Raw genomic sequence first — 15,920 nt, 5'->3', positions numbered from 1 at the left:
AACTGCTCTGACACGGCAATTTACCCAGCCAATCCTTATTTTGCCTGTCTTTCCGAGTATCTTCTGCACTATTGCTGCTGGCAATCGTACCGAAGCAGTTTGAGTACCTTTGTAGGCCGGACGAATTTTAATGACCTGATTTTAATCTTCAGGTATTTCGTAGTCATTTCCAGCTGCCTCTTGTAAGGCCTTCCGGACATCGTCTTTAGTTGTTTCGTCGTCAATGTCCCGGATTTCAAGCTCTTCCTCTGGGCCTTTACAGATGACTTGCGCTTCTTCTTTAAGGATGCTCTTGATGGTCTTCAGCAAAGCTTGTCCTTTGTCTGCGGTCTTTCTGGAAAGCGTAATGAGCATATTCCCATCATTCGTCTTTTGAACCTTGTCAACGACGTCACGGGTCTGATCTGGTGGGACATCTTTTTTAATCCGACGCACTATCTCGGCATATTTTTCCTTCTCAACGGGTCGAATAATTAAGGCATCTGGTTTAGTGAATTTTCGCGGTTTTTTCCGCTTAGGCTCCGGCCGAGATTTGTTCACCGGTTGTTTTGGTAACCGCTCTCTCGCTTGCTCCTTCTTCTCCTTCTTGGATTGGACCTTCTGCCATTCAGTCACCTCTTTTTTTCCGGCGTTCTGCACTGCCATGTTTTTCGGAAAGCTTGGTTTCAAGTCCTTTTTCTTCACAACTTGGCTGATCGTTGGGTCGGGAGAAGATCGATCTTTTCTCTTAGTTGACTTGCTGCTAGTTCTGCTTCTGTCTTCCGCGACTGATTCACCGTCACCTTCGGCTCCAGTGTCCATTGCTTCTTCAATCACGACAGTTGCTTGAATGCTTCTCTCCGGTGTAGTGCGAGAAGTGCGTCGTACTGTTAAACGCCATTCTTCATCAAGTTTCTTGAATCTCTGGAGGGCATTGGCTACGCTGGTCGTCTTGGTCTTAATCTCCTTGTGGATATTGACCTTAGGTTGGAAGAGGTCATTAAGCTCACTGGTCAGCTTTTCAAGGCGTTCCAACACTTGCGACCGCTTCATTTAAGCGCTTGCTTCAATCGCTGCTTGTTGGGCATGAGGCCCGTTTTCACTATTGTTGTTTTCCTGAATTTTACTCATACTTTTAAATTCACCAGCGCATCGTACGGAGTGGAGCGGGTTGTCATAACTAGGAACGGGTGTACCCTCGGAGATAGTACTCCTACCCCAGTTCCCTGAGGCCTAGCCGACACTTAGCCAGTCCCGGAATACACGGACGGACTAGACTCGCTCGGAGCGGTGAAGATTCCGATCTTTAACACTCACTGCGTACTTCCTGATCAAGGCCCGAAGTGGCTGGCTCCTGATCCACTGCTGCAACTTACACCTCGGCAGAGCAAGCTCACATCAGCCGTGGCCTGCATCGTCGGGAACTACGACACGAGGTTCCGGTCACTCCCAGTGGGTCACAGCAGGGAACGATCGTCTTGTTAGGTCAGTTAGTGTGACCAACCCATTAAAGGGGGGTTTTGTCCACGGGAACGTATTTTTTTTATTTGGCTCCTACCCTTTGTACCAGGTACAGCGAGCGTTCTCCCATCCGCTACGGGAAGACGCGCCTGGTAGCAGTTTCTCCTCTGCCCCAAGTGTGTGTGTATGTGAGTGTGTGTGCGTGCGTGCGTGCGCGTGTGTGTGTGTGTGTGTGTGTGTGTGTGTGTGTGTGTGTGTGTGTGTGTGTGTGTGAGTATGTAAACTTCTTTTAACTTTTGAACGGTTGAACCGATTGCATCGCGGTTGGTGCCATTCAAAAGAGCTTCGCCAAACTTAGATTTCCTGTCAATTTGAACCGATTCGGATCGATAGATTTTGAGAAATTTGGAGAAATCTAAAAAAACATAGGAAAAAAAATTTTTTCAGAAGTGGTTTTTTTGGGATAACTCTTAAACGGCTTTACCGATCAATTCCGAAAATTAATCAGCTCTTAACATCGAAAAACCATGTCGATCGCCGCCAGTCCGGTCAAAATCGGTTAATTCGTTCGTGAGTTATCGTTGACGAAAGAAAACCAAAAAAAGTGTTTTTTCGCAATTGCTCCGAAATTTTTCGTTCTATCAATTAAAAATTGAAAATTCCTTTTGGAACTTAAAAAATTGCGTAAAATGCCGCCAACCGCGTGAAAATCGGTTGATTCATTCAAAAGTTATTGCGGGTTGAAAATTCAAAAAATAGTGTTCAATGAAATTTCTATCAGACTTTTGAGCTGAAAGAGCTCAAAAGCATAGAAGAAGTATCTTTTTGAGCTCGGAGAGCTCAACACAACACACAGATTGTATTTTGAAACTCGAAGAGCTCAAAAAGCGGCCAGATATTTACAGAATTAGCGGGAAGTTGCAGAGATGGCCTTTAGGGTCAAGTGTTTTCTTAACTTTTTTCATTAAAAATTACTTTAATTATTCTAAATAAAAATAAAAATTCATTCATGGCCACCCAGTGTTTCTAACTGATCCTCGCTACTCATTTTTTAATTCAAAATTGCCTCAATTATCCCAAATGAAAATTAAAAACTCAGTCATAGCCACCTAGAGCGCCTGACTGACAGTTAATCGTTATTTTTTATTGGAAAATTAGTTTAGTTCATTTAAATAAAAATAAAAATTCATTCAAGGCCGCTCATTGCCTCTAACTAACTATCACTACCGATTTGTTGATTAAAAATTTCTTTAATCGTTCTCAATGATAATAAATACTTATTCACAACTACTCAGTACCTTTGACTAAACGTTGTTACGTATTTTTCATTTTTAAATTACTTTAATTATTTCGAATAAAAATACAAATTTATTCACAGCCGCCCAGTGCCTGTAACTGACCCTGACCTTTAATTTTTTTATTTAATTTAATTTAATCAATCTAAATGAAAATAAAATTTATTTGTAGCGGCCCAGTGTTCCTAACTAACCCTCGCTACTGATTTTTTTTTATTGAAAATTACTTAAATTATTCTAAATAAAAATTAAAATTCATTTATGGCCGCCCTGCACCTCTAACGAATCCTCGCTAGTAATTTTTTGATTCAAAATTGCTTCAATTATTACAAATAAAAATCAAAAACTCAGTCATAGCCGCCTGGAGCCCCTGACAGACCGTCACTCCTTATTTGTTATTTAGAAATTATTTTAATTCATTTAAATAAAAGTAAAATTCATTCATGGCTGCTTAGTGCCTTTAACTTACTAATACTACTGATTTTTAATTGAAAATTACTTTCATCGTTCTAAATGATAATAAAAATTTATTCATGGTTGCCCAGTTTTTCTAACTAACCCTCACTACCGATTGTTTTTATTCAAAATTCCTTAAATTATTCTAAATAAAAATAAAAATTCATTCATGGCCGCCCAGTACTTCTAACTGATACTCGCTGCTGATTTGTTAGTTCAAAATTGTCTCAATTATTCCAAATAAAAATCAAAAACTTAGTCATAGCCGCCTAGAGCCCCTGACTGACCGTTGCTACTTATTTTTTATTTAAAAATTATTTTAATTCATTTAAATAAAAGTAAAAATTCATTCATGGCCGCTCAGTCCATCTAACTGATCCTCGCTACTGATTTGTTAGTTCAAAATTGTCTCAATTATTCCAAATAAGAATCAAAAACTCAGTCACAGCCGCCTAGAGCCCCGACTTACAGTCATTGCTTATTTTTTATTTTAAAATTAAATAAATATTAATTTTAATTTTAATTTTATTTAAAATTAAATAAATTTTAATTTTAATTTTAATTTTATTTAAAATTAAATAAATTTTAAATAAAAATAAAATTTCACTCATGGCCGCTCATTGCCTCTAACTTACTACTACTACTGAATTTTTAATTAAAAATTACTTTAATTGTTCTAAATGAAAATAAAAATTTATTCACAGCTGCGCAGTGCCTGTTACTGACCCTGATCACTAATTTTTTGATTAAAATTAATTTAATTTTTCTAAATGAAAATAAATTTTATTCATAACTACCCGTTCCTTTGACTGACCGTTGCTACTTATTCTTCATTTTTAAATTACTTCAATTATTTTGAATAAAAATAAAAATCTATTCATAGCCGCCCAGTGCCTGTAACTGACCCTGATCACTAATTTTTTAATTGAATTTAATTTAATCATTCTAAATGAAAAAAACTTTATTCGTAGCCGCCCAGTTTTTTTAAAAAACGTTTTTTTTAAAGAAGCTTCCCTGACTACCCCCGCGATGTTGTCACTATGTCTGTATGTATGTGTGTGTATGTGTGTGTGTGTGTGTGTGTGTGTGTGTGTGTGTGTGTGTGACTATGTGACTCGCTTATAACTTTTGAACGGTTGAACCGATTTCATCGCGGTTGGTGCCATTCGAAAGGGCTACGCTGAACTTAGATTTCCTGAGAATTTGAACCGATTCGGACCGATAGATTTTAAGAAATCTTGAAAAATCTTAAAAAAAATAAGAAAAAAATCATTTTTGAAAGTAGTTTTTTTGGAATATCTTTTAAACGGCTCTATCGATCAACTTCAAAAACTAATCCGCCCTTAAGCTTGAAAAACCACGCCGATCGGCGTCAACCCGATCAAAATCGGTTGATTCGTTCGAGAGATAGCGTGAACGAAAGAAAACCGAAAAAAACCGAAAAAAGTGTTTTTTTCACATAACTTCGTCATTTCTTCTCGGATTACTTTTGATGACATAGCATAATTTATAGAGCTTAAAAAACCGCGTCGATTGCCGCCAAAAACGTAGAAATCGGTTAATTAGTTCAAAAGATATCGTCAATAAAAGATTTGAAAACAAGTGTTTTTAAAATCACTGCGACATTTTTAACTTCCCACTAACAAAATCGAAGATTTTCAAAAATTAGGAAGTTATTGTTTTCACCCTGTTTTGAAAAATCGAGTTTTCATCAGATCTCGACGTTTTAAGGTCATAGGAAGCTTCCCTGACTACCCTCGCGATGTTGTCACTGTGTCTATATGTATATATATATATATATATATATATATATATATATATATATATATATATATATATATATATATATATATGTGTAACGTATAGTTTGAGACACCCTATTTTTTTTTCTTTAATTACGTTAAAAATACAATTGGCAATCGGGGATGAGAGTTTTTTTTTTTTATATATAAATTTCAAAGTTAAAATTTCGAAGACTGTCTCCAATGTTTAAAGCATTCCTTATAATTCAAGGACATGAGTTCAAAATTTTGATACAATTTCGAGCGAATGTATTGTTTGAGGACTTATGTGCACTTTGAGACCATATATATATTTTCAGGTCTGTGCTGAAAATTTCCACTTATTTTCAAGACATTCTCCGAAATTTATACATATTACTATAGCATAGATTGCTAAAACTTCTGAGGACAGGCCTCAAAATTTTGTTATCATTTTTAATAATGTCTTGAACTTTACACACTTCTTTTAACTTCCTGCTAGAAAAATTGAAAATTTCCAAAAATCGGGATGTTATTGTTTTTACCCCGTTTTTCAAAAATCGAGTTTTCGTCAAATCTCGACGTTTTGAGGTCTTACCCAGTAAACACGTTTACGTCAATGTGACGTCAAAATGACATTGGGCTATATCAGGATTTACGTAAGATACAAGTCACGAATGAGTCATATATGACTCATTATTTCACACTTCTTGACGTAAGATTCTGACGTAAAAATATGACGTAGTCATGACGTCAGTATTATGTCTCAATGACATTTATGACGTCAATATGACATACCTGTGATGTCTATATCATGATAATGATGTCATTATGACGTAAAAGTGATGTAAGTGATGTAAGAATTGTACCTCAGAAAAAATATAAAAAAAAAAATTTCTCAAAAATAAAAAGATGGCAATTTTGAAATTAATTATAGTGTTGTGGACTTATTACAAAGTTTGAAACACTAGTTATATGTTGATACTTGATGAAAAAATCCTGAAATATGCTGGGCTCGAACTCGGGTCCTCACGTATCGAAGTCTGGAACGCTGCTCACTTGTCCAAGTACCGGTTCATGTTACGAAGTAAATAACTTATGTGATAAGCCTTACATGACGAAAAATGCTTATTTCATAATTTTTTCTGAGATTAAATGTATTTTAAGAGCTGGAATTGTATAAAATTCAAGTCTAATAATTTATACAATTTTATAAAATTTCATTAAACTCATGAAATTTTATAAAGTTCTATAAAAATTTGTAAAAACTTTTATAAAAGGCTCTCTAGTGAAACTTGTGGTAATGAATAGGCAATTTATAAATTTTCATAAGAATTGATTGAATCTTACACTTTCAAAAATTTTCGTCTAAAAGCGGACACAGAGAACTTTAGACTCTCTGCGGACACAGAGAACTTTCACAGAGTGAAATTTTTTCAGAGTAAACGATGTATCCGTGTCATTTGAATATTTTTTAATACTTATTGATTTCTCAAGACTCGAATTTTTTTTTTATTTAGTTTTTCCGAAAATTTAGTATTTTTCATTTGGATTTTTCTTCTTCAAAATTTCAATTTACAAAATTTAGATTTTTTTTAATTTCAACTCTTTTAAGTATACCATTTTTTATCTATATTTCTTTTTAATTTCAATTTTTTCGAAATTTGAATTTCTTTAATTTAACATACTAACAACATTATGAAACTTGATGTACACAGTAAAAATTTTGCGTCATTGTGTCAAAATTTTTGTGTTAAAAATTTTATGTTAAATATTTAACATTTTTTATGTTGATTTAACACAATAAATGTTAAATTTACACTTAAAAAGTTAAATATTTAACACAAAAATTTTTAACACTAAAGTTTTGACGCAATGACGCAAAATTTTTACTGTGTAAAATACTATTAGTCTCGTCAATAACAATCATGGAACTGTTTGAATTATTTCAAATACAATGTTTCATAAGTAGCAGCACTAATGTCAGAAAATTATTTTTCAAGTAATAGTGCAATATTTAAATGACTGACATTTAATTTCTTGACGCGAAATCATAAGAAATTATATGTTTACTCGCTTGACGGTTTAAAAATTTAGAGTTCATGCCACATAAATTGAACTCAGTATTTTGTTATCAGTTTCACACCAAATCATTTATACTGAATGAAGTCGAAAATATTTTTACAAGGGATAAAAGTACCTAAATTCATAGAAAAAATATAAGTGAGAAACATATGCAACGAAACAACAGTATTTCTTGCACCAAGAAAATTTTGACGGAGGCCGAAGTTATATTGGAGCAAGAAGTGTTTTAGTGTCAAGAAATTTTGACTTCATTCACGAAATTTAAATGAAAAATATTTTGTATGTTATTTGCTAATATGTTAAATATATTCATTAATATTATAAATTATAAATTTTTGTTATTAAGAGCAGACTTAAATTTGCAAGGTACCAGCTTAAATCAGCTGTTTACCTCTTCCTGATTCTTACTAAATTTTAAACCAATTTTCACTAATATTTAGCGATTAATTGTAAATTAGACATCTTGTTGAAGAAGTTTTATATTTGATAAATTTTGATCAATCGATAATATTAAAAAAATACATCCCCCAAATTTTATCAATATTATGGAAAATAATCGTTTGTCACTGATTTAGAAAATGACTTTTAAATTACGTAAGTATTATGTACAATTGTGACAAATTATTGATGTTAAATAATGACTCACAGATGGTATCGGTATTACGTAAGACCATGACTTGTCACTGATGTAAACACATGATATTATTCTTACGTCAAGATTACGTACAACCGTGACTTGTCACTGATGTAAACGCATGATGTTAAACTTACGTCAAGATTACGTACAGCCGTGATTTGTCACTGATGTAAACGCATGATGTTAAACTTACGTCGTTATGACATACAATGATGGCATTAATGTTACGTAATATTATAGTTTATATATTATGTCAGTGGTACGTAATATCTAAGTCATTTCCGTTACATCATAGAGAAGTAATAAACTTACATCAGTATGATGTCAAAAATATATCATATATTTTAACATCATAATTGGATTACGACAGGTCAATTTTACGTCATATTTACGTAAAATATTGTGACATTCCTATGACTTATAAATGACGTCATATTGAAGTCATGTGTTCACTGGGTAGGAAGCTTTCCTGACGATTCCCGCGAAAGTGTCTGTATGTATGTACGGATGTGTGTGTGTGTGTGTGTGTGTGTGTGTGTGTGTGTGTGTGTGTGTGTGTGTGTGTGTGTGTGTGTGTGTGTGTGTAAACCTCTCATAACTTTTGAACGGCTTGACCGGTTTGATCGCGGTTGGTGCCATTCGAAAGGCTTCGACTAAACTTAGATTTTAAATACAAGTTGGACTGATTTGGGCCTATAGATTTTGAGAAATCTTAGAAAAACTGCGAAAAAATTTTTTTCCAAATGTGGTTTTTTCCGAATAACTTTTAAACGGCTCGACCGATCAATTCCAAAAACTAATCAGCTCTTAATCAATTTGTGTTTAAAAATGTATCATAGAATTTGAAAAACTGCGTCGAATGTCGCCAACCGCCTGAAAATCGGTTCATTCATTCAAAAGTTATTGCGGTTTGAAAATTCAAAAAATAGTGTTTTATTAAACTTCTATCAGACTTTTGAGCTCGGAAAGCTCAAAATTACACAAAAATTATGTTTTTCGAGCTCTTTGAGTTTAAAAACGTAATGTGCGATGTTGAGCGCTTAATTACGAAAGTAGCGGGAAGTTGCAGGGATGGCCTTCAGGGTCAACCGTTTTCCTAATTTTTTTTTATCAAAAATCACTTTAATTGTTTTAAATAAAAATGAAAATTTATTTATGGCCGGCCAGTACCTCTAACTGATCCTCGCTAGTGATTTTTTAATTCAAAATTGCTTCAATTATTCCAAATAAAAATTAAAAGCTCAGTCATAGCGCCTATAGCCCCTGACTGACCGTCACTCCTTATTGTTTATTTTAAAATTATTTTAATTCATTTGAATAATGAAAATAAAAAGTTGTAACAGGGAAAATCGAACTTCCCGGGGTCATTATCGACCACTTAATTAACGCACGGTAGGTCAGGGCTTTCCCTTACCTTTCGATTTTTGACAAGTAGTTTCGACTTGTCACCGGGCGTGCTAATCGAAAGTCCCCACTACAGTCCCCGTAAAATAAAGCGGGGCATAACAATAGGAAAGTTCGAGAGCCGGAGTTGGAGGGTTATAAAAGAGCCGACAGGAGGGACATCGAGGCTTTTTCCCTTCTGGAAGCCAGTGGCCTTTTGTCCTTGTGAATCAGTGACCTTGTTGAGATCAGTTTAAGTCAATAGAGTGCAAATTTGGACGTCGAGAATAAAGAGCAACTGCAGAGGAAGTTATCAGGGCATTTTTGGAATTGGACAACCCTGCCGCACCCTGGTTCAAGACGACAAGACGCCAAGCAGCTAAGCCCGCCAAGTTGTATCGGAGTATCAGTCGTCGTTGAATAAAACAATAATTGAGTCTCCAGGTATTTTCGATTATTGTAGACCAGATTTGATTATTGATTTAATTAAGAGGCTGAAATAATTAAATTTAATTTCTCAAGCGGTCCTTTTTATATTAAAGAATTCGTACTTTAGTTTTTATTGTCAAGGTCAAGTAGTTAGTTTTGTCGCTGAACTTTTCTATTTAATGGATAAATTATTAATTTATTGGTAAAGAATTTATTAGTAATTTATTATAGGCCTGTTGGCTATAATAAATTAATTTTAGTTAGGAATTTTCGAGACAGAATTTAATTAAGAAATATCGCTTAGAATTTATTTAAGGAGGATTAAGAATTAAAATCGAAGGTCGGAATTTTGTGTTAAGTAATTGTTAGGCGTAATTTTGGTAATTTTGGAAAATGCGAAGTTTTGAGATTCAGTTTTATTGGTAATTAAGATGTATGAATAAAGTAGAGAACTCTATAGAATGAAGTTAGCGTCGGTGGACGATTTTATATGGAAGTTAGGTAATTATGGTATTATATGGTATTCCGTCAGGTAGACGAGGTTGTTTATGTGAAATTAGTTCAGATAATTGAATAATTAAGAAGTTTTTATTGGGTAAAATATGTTGTTTGTTATTCCGTCAGTTGGACGAGGGTTTAAGAAATTAAGAATCTAGATGCGTAATGGTCTATGATTAAATTAAGAAATTAAGAATCTAGATGCGTAATGGTCTATGATTGAATTAGAAATTGAAGATAGATGCATAATGGTCTATGTTGAGTTAAGAAATTGAAGATAGGTGCGTAATGGTCTATGTTGAGTTAAGAAATTGAAGATAGATGCGTAATGGTCTATGTTGAGTTAAGAAATTAAGAAGATAGATGCGTAATGATCTATGTTTAAAAGAATTTAATGATATTTAGTTTTAAGTTTTGGCAAGTGCCTGCGTAGGTGAGAGGTTCTCAAATTTAGTGATTGATAAGTTAATTTTAAGGGCAATATTTTAAGAAATTTTGTTAGAGTTAAATTGTTTATATTAAATAAATAATTGAATTGTTAATTGTTAATAATTGTTTCTCAGCATTACTTTTACAGCCTTTCTCAACTTCTCACGACCCGATCTTTCCTTCTCATGCTCCCCGGTTTCTGGGACACCGAGTATAAAATCTCAGTGGCGCCCTTTTCAAAGAGGAAAGGGGTGACCAATTGGACAGGGCTAACCACCCCGTTACAAAGTCATTCATGGCCACCTAGTTCTTCTAACTTACTATCACTACTGATTTTTTAATTAAAAATTACTTTAATCGTTCTAAATGAGAATAAAAATTTATTCATAGCTATCCATCGCCTGTTACTGACCCTAATCACTAAGTTTTTTATTAAAATTAATTTAATTATTCTAAATCAAAATAAAAATTTATTCATGGCCGCCCAGTTTTTCTTACTAACCCTCGCTACCGATTTTTTTTATTAAGAATTACTTTGATTATTCCAAATAAAAATTAAAAACTCAGTCATAGCCGTCCAGAGCCCCTGACTGACCGTCGCTACTTATTTTTTATTTTAAAATTATTTTAATTTATTTAAATAATAATCAAAATTTAATCATAGTCGTCCAGTGCCTCCGACTGACCCTCGCTACTTATTTTTTGTCTGAAAATTACTGTCATCATTTTAAATAATTATACAAATTCTGCCATTGCCGCCTAGTGCTTCTAATCGACCCACCATACTTATTTTTTAATTAAAAATTCGTTTAACTACTTCAAATTAAAAAAAAAAATTCAGTCACCGCCGCCAAGTGCCTTGCTACTAATTTTTTAATCAAAAATTAGTCCAATTTTTTCTCACAAATGAAAAAATCCAGTAACTTCTGCCCTGTGCCTCTGCCTGAGCCCCGCTACTGAGATTTTCATTCAAAATTACTTCAATTATTTCAATTAAAAATTAAAATTCTGTCATAGCCGATTTAATTTAGCAAAATATTCTGTTTTTCCCTTTGAATTCGTCAAATCTTGTGCCTGTAATAAAAAAAATAAAAATATCCTCACTCACATTCATACGTGCATTGTTACCGATACACTCACACTAGTACACTATTTCACACATCCACCTAGCATCACGTACGTCCGCCGTCCGCGGTCGGTCCGTCCCCACTCTCGGTCTACTGCTCGAGAAGCCGGCAGTAGCTCTGGCATCTCACTCTCGCGTCTCTTACTGCCTTTTCACTCACTTTTAATTCTTCTGTCGCGCGCTCCTGATTGGTCGCTTTTGGTCTCAGAATATTTTTCTCTCTCGATCCCTACAATGAGGTGCGCGACTTCTGGGACACCCTGTATATCATTTGCTATATTACCGAATACATAAATACCATATATAATATATCATGTATAATATATGAAGAATATATGTGACACCATATATTTATCGATACATTATTTTAAGTATAAGGTATCAATATATAAGAAGTTGTACCGATACACGTATGGATAGTGCATACATGAAGCAAATATATTGATGAATATATGGTTTATACATGAGAATGATATAGTTATTTACAATATATTTTTTTATATTATTGTGGAAAAATTATAGATTTGATTTTATATATCGTTCCATATTTCACATTATAATATCAATATATTTAATCATATAATTTGAAACATATAAACCTTTTCCAAGCGAGTTCATCCGAAGTTAACTCCAAAAATTTAGTGTTAAAAAGTATCGTAAGAAAAGACCTTACGGTAGTAAGTCTACAGAAGATTTGACTGAATTGCTGAACAACAATAAATTAGGAGAACTTGAGAGACCAACAAACAAACTAATTTTGACAGATTCTTCGAATTAAAAAAGAAAAAAAAGGCCATTCAGCAGCCGCAGTAGAAGTAGATTTCATAATAGAAAAGAAACTACTAGAATTGTATACAAAAAAAAGTTCATTGAGAATAAGGATAAAAATATAAATAGTTTTTTATGAAATAAATTGGACAAATCAATCGAAAAAACGACTGCAAGAGTAAAATTTCATTGAAAACCTACAGACGAATAGGTTATTTCAAGTTTTGGAAAATAAATTGGTATGAAAGTCAAAGCTCATTTAATAGGCTTTAAAATGCGATTTACAAAAATTCGATAAGTTGTTTCATTCAAAAGTTATGCGCGAAAGAATCTGGCAAAAAATGAATTTTTATGATTTTGGAAAATTTTGAAACCCTGTAGTGTCAGAACTACTTGACCGATTAAGCTTATCTTTGAACTGAGCCTTGGTGATCGTCTAAAAATTAAGTATGTTGAGTTTGAAAAAGATTCAATATGAATTAGAGACGCTATCGTCCGGTTAAGCCGCGTTATATATATATATATATATATATATATATATATACTCTGCTCTGCTATATATATATATATATATAATTCCATTTCACATATAATTCCATATAATATAGCTAATTCCATATCTAAGCGCTTAAAATTGCACTTATGAGGTTATTGAGCTCTTCAAGTCAAAAGTCTGATAAAAGTTTCATAGAATACTATTTTTTGAACTTTCGAAGTGCAATAACTCTTGAATGAATTAACGAATAATCGAAAAAATTTTTTTTTTTACATAACGTCGACATTTCTTTTGGATTGTTTTTGATGAAATAAAATAATTTTCGGTGTCTAAAAAACCACGTCGATTGTTGCCAGGAACGTGAAAATGGGTTGATTGGTTGATTGATCGGTTCGAAAGTTCAAAAAATAGTGTTCTATGAAACTTTTATCAGACTTTTGACTTGAAGAGCTCAAAAACCTCATAAGTGCAATTTTAAGCGCTTAGATATGAAATTAGCGGAAGTTGCAGGGATAGCTTTTAGGGTCAACCGTTATCCAGATTTTTATGTAATAGACAAGAGTTATGAGACGTGCACTTTTCTGATTTTCCAAACTTATCTTTTCTCTCGGTGTAGAGTAATGAATTGATAATTCCGTGAAACTTTTTAAAAATTTAATTCATTCAACTCGGGTCATGATTTTCTTACAGTAAATGAAATAAAGAAGAAAAAAATTTGATACATGAGTAATTTTTTTTTAGCTTTATGAAAATGTTAGCGCATCAGAACCAATTTTACATATAAAAATAATTTTTAAGACAGTAATGAATTAATTTGTGTCAGTTTAATACTTGAATAATCAAAATTTTATACATTTAGAAGTTTACGTCTGAATAACTTTAGAACGGCTGTCTTTATGATAAAAGTGTAAGAGACCTTTTTTATAGAGCGTTGAATTCTCTACAAGAATATGCTATGGACTGATTCATATAAGTTGCGTATGCCAAGTTAGAAAAATAAACAAAAAAAAGAATTTTTTTTCCTATGTTATTTAAATGGGAAATGAAAAATTAGGGACATACACCTCTAAATATTAATATTAAGAGCTCCGCTTTGAACAGGCCTCTGTTTTCACCTCCATGCAAGATTTCAGCCTGTTTTTTCATTAAAAAAAAAGTCGCCTAAAATAGACACACCCTGATATATATACAGGGTGTCCCAGAAGTAACAGACGCCATTATAGCATCTGATAAAAAAAATAATTCTGAGACGAAAAGTCCTTAGCCGTTTTTTAATTAGACGCATAGATAATTAATTATTAATTGAAGTAACGTCGCTTTATGTGTTAGAGAGAGAGCGTCAGTGTCCAGTAAAGTATGTGGCAAACAAAGACACAACTAACTGCATGACTAACTAGCTACTATAGCTAACGTAGTCACACACATTTACTTACACATTCACACGTGCAAGCGTCTTCGTTTGGAACGCACGTCTGATTAAAAAATGGCTAAGGACTTTTCGTCTCAGAATTATTTTTTTTATCAGATGCTACAATGGCGTCCGTTACTTCTGGGACACTCTGTATATATATATATATATATATATATATATATATATATATATATATATATATATATAGGTGAAAATTCAAAATTTGGCCGGAAGTGCCCAAACTAAGCTTCTGTTAAAAAATTCTATGAAAATCAAATACATAGTCTCACTCTAAAATATCTCAGGAAATTCCCAAACGCAGCCCCTGTTAAAAGTGGAACTCAAAATTCCAATTTTAAAAGGTTCTCTACGGGAGTTACATTTTGGCACAACCTAATATATATATATATATATATATATATATATATATATATATATATATATATATATATATAAATATATATATATATATATATATATATTAGGGTGATTTTTTTTTTTACTTTATTTTTTTTTTTTTCGGTCCCATCGTGAATTCTTGTTGGAAATACCCAAAAAAAAATTCCCTGAAAGTTTGAGCTCTTAATATTAATTAACGTCCTCGACCAAGGCATGTGAATATTTCCCATTGAAAATACACAAAAACTTTGATTTTTAATTTTTGAATTTCTAAAGCTCAGCGGCATTTCATGGGATCACTTTGATCGAAGATGGTTTTTTCTTAGAATTGAACGCTCTACAAAAGTGCCCATTGCCGCAAAGTCGTAACTCACACTGGCGAGGCAGTACGGGCCACTGAACCTGATTTTTTCATAAAATTGGCGTTTTTTCGCATTTATCTCGTAAATATCAAGAGCTACGGAAAAAATGTAAATGACAAACTTGTAGAGAATTCAATTTCCAACAAAAAAAGTCCTATGGACCAAATCGCTAAGATCAATATTAAGCGAGATATTAAGCCTTGAATATATTTTTCCGTGACATTTTGGCCGATCATTGATTTAAATTTATTAATATCTTGTTTACTTTCTCTGTTTTTATATTTTTCTTCAATATATTTTTTAAGGCTAGAAAACTAAAAGCAAAATTAATAATCTACAATATTTAACCTTTAATGATAATAAACATTTAATCAAACTCTTTTCTCTTTGTTTCTTCTCCGTCAGTAGGTACTTAATAATCTAATGGCAACGTTGCGATGTAACTAACATCGCGGTGATTCCCCCACCAGTTGATCAACAACGTTTGACAAAAGTACGCGACCAGCGAAAGCTCAGTCATTGTCCGCAAATCGAAAGCCTCTCTCCTCTCCAAAAATCCCTCTTTTACGTAACCTTGAATTAGTTTAATAAATCGCCCGCCTAATTGCAGCGCTTTCTTTGTTCTTTATTGTGTGATACTAATGCCGCAAATATCGAGAACAAAGCTCAGTGAACACTGAATGTACTCGCGTCGCATTTGTATGCTTTACGTTGCGTTACATTTTCTATCATTTTTATTCTTGTCAAAGATGTCTGAACAAATCGGAAATAGAGTTTATAATTATTTAATTGGATTTGAAATTCATAATATTAATAATATTAAGTTACCTTCGTGTAGGGATGTATTGAATCTCTTTATGTACAAACATCAATCCTTAAAATTAAGTATACGAGCAAGTGCTAGTAGTGTGATCAGTGATACGAATGCTATTTGGGCTAATCTTTT

General features: G+C 33.0%; 1 protein-coding gene across 1 annotated transcript in view; it reads right to left on the bottom strand.

The window, feature by feature from the left end:
* Nucleotides 1-15,920, bottom strand: part of LOC123262279 (coiled-coil domain-containing protein AGAP005037-like) — a 338,268-nt gene that overhangs the window by 261,305 nt on the left and 61,043 nt on the right. The window lies entirely within an intron of this gene.

This window comes from Cotesia glomerata, linkage group LG3 (assembly GCF_020080835.1).
Source record: "Cotesia glomerata isolate CgM1 linkage group LG3, MPM_Cglom_v2.3, whole genome shotgun sequence".
NCBI lineage: Eukaryota > Metazoa > Arthropoda > Insecta > Hymenoptera > Braconidae > Cotesia > Cotesia glomerata.
The sequence above is the reverse complement of the archived record's forward strand: the minus strand, read 5'-3'. Positions and strand labels throughout refer to the sequence as shown.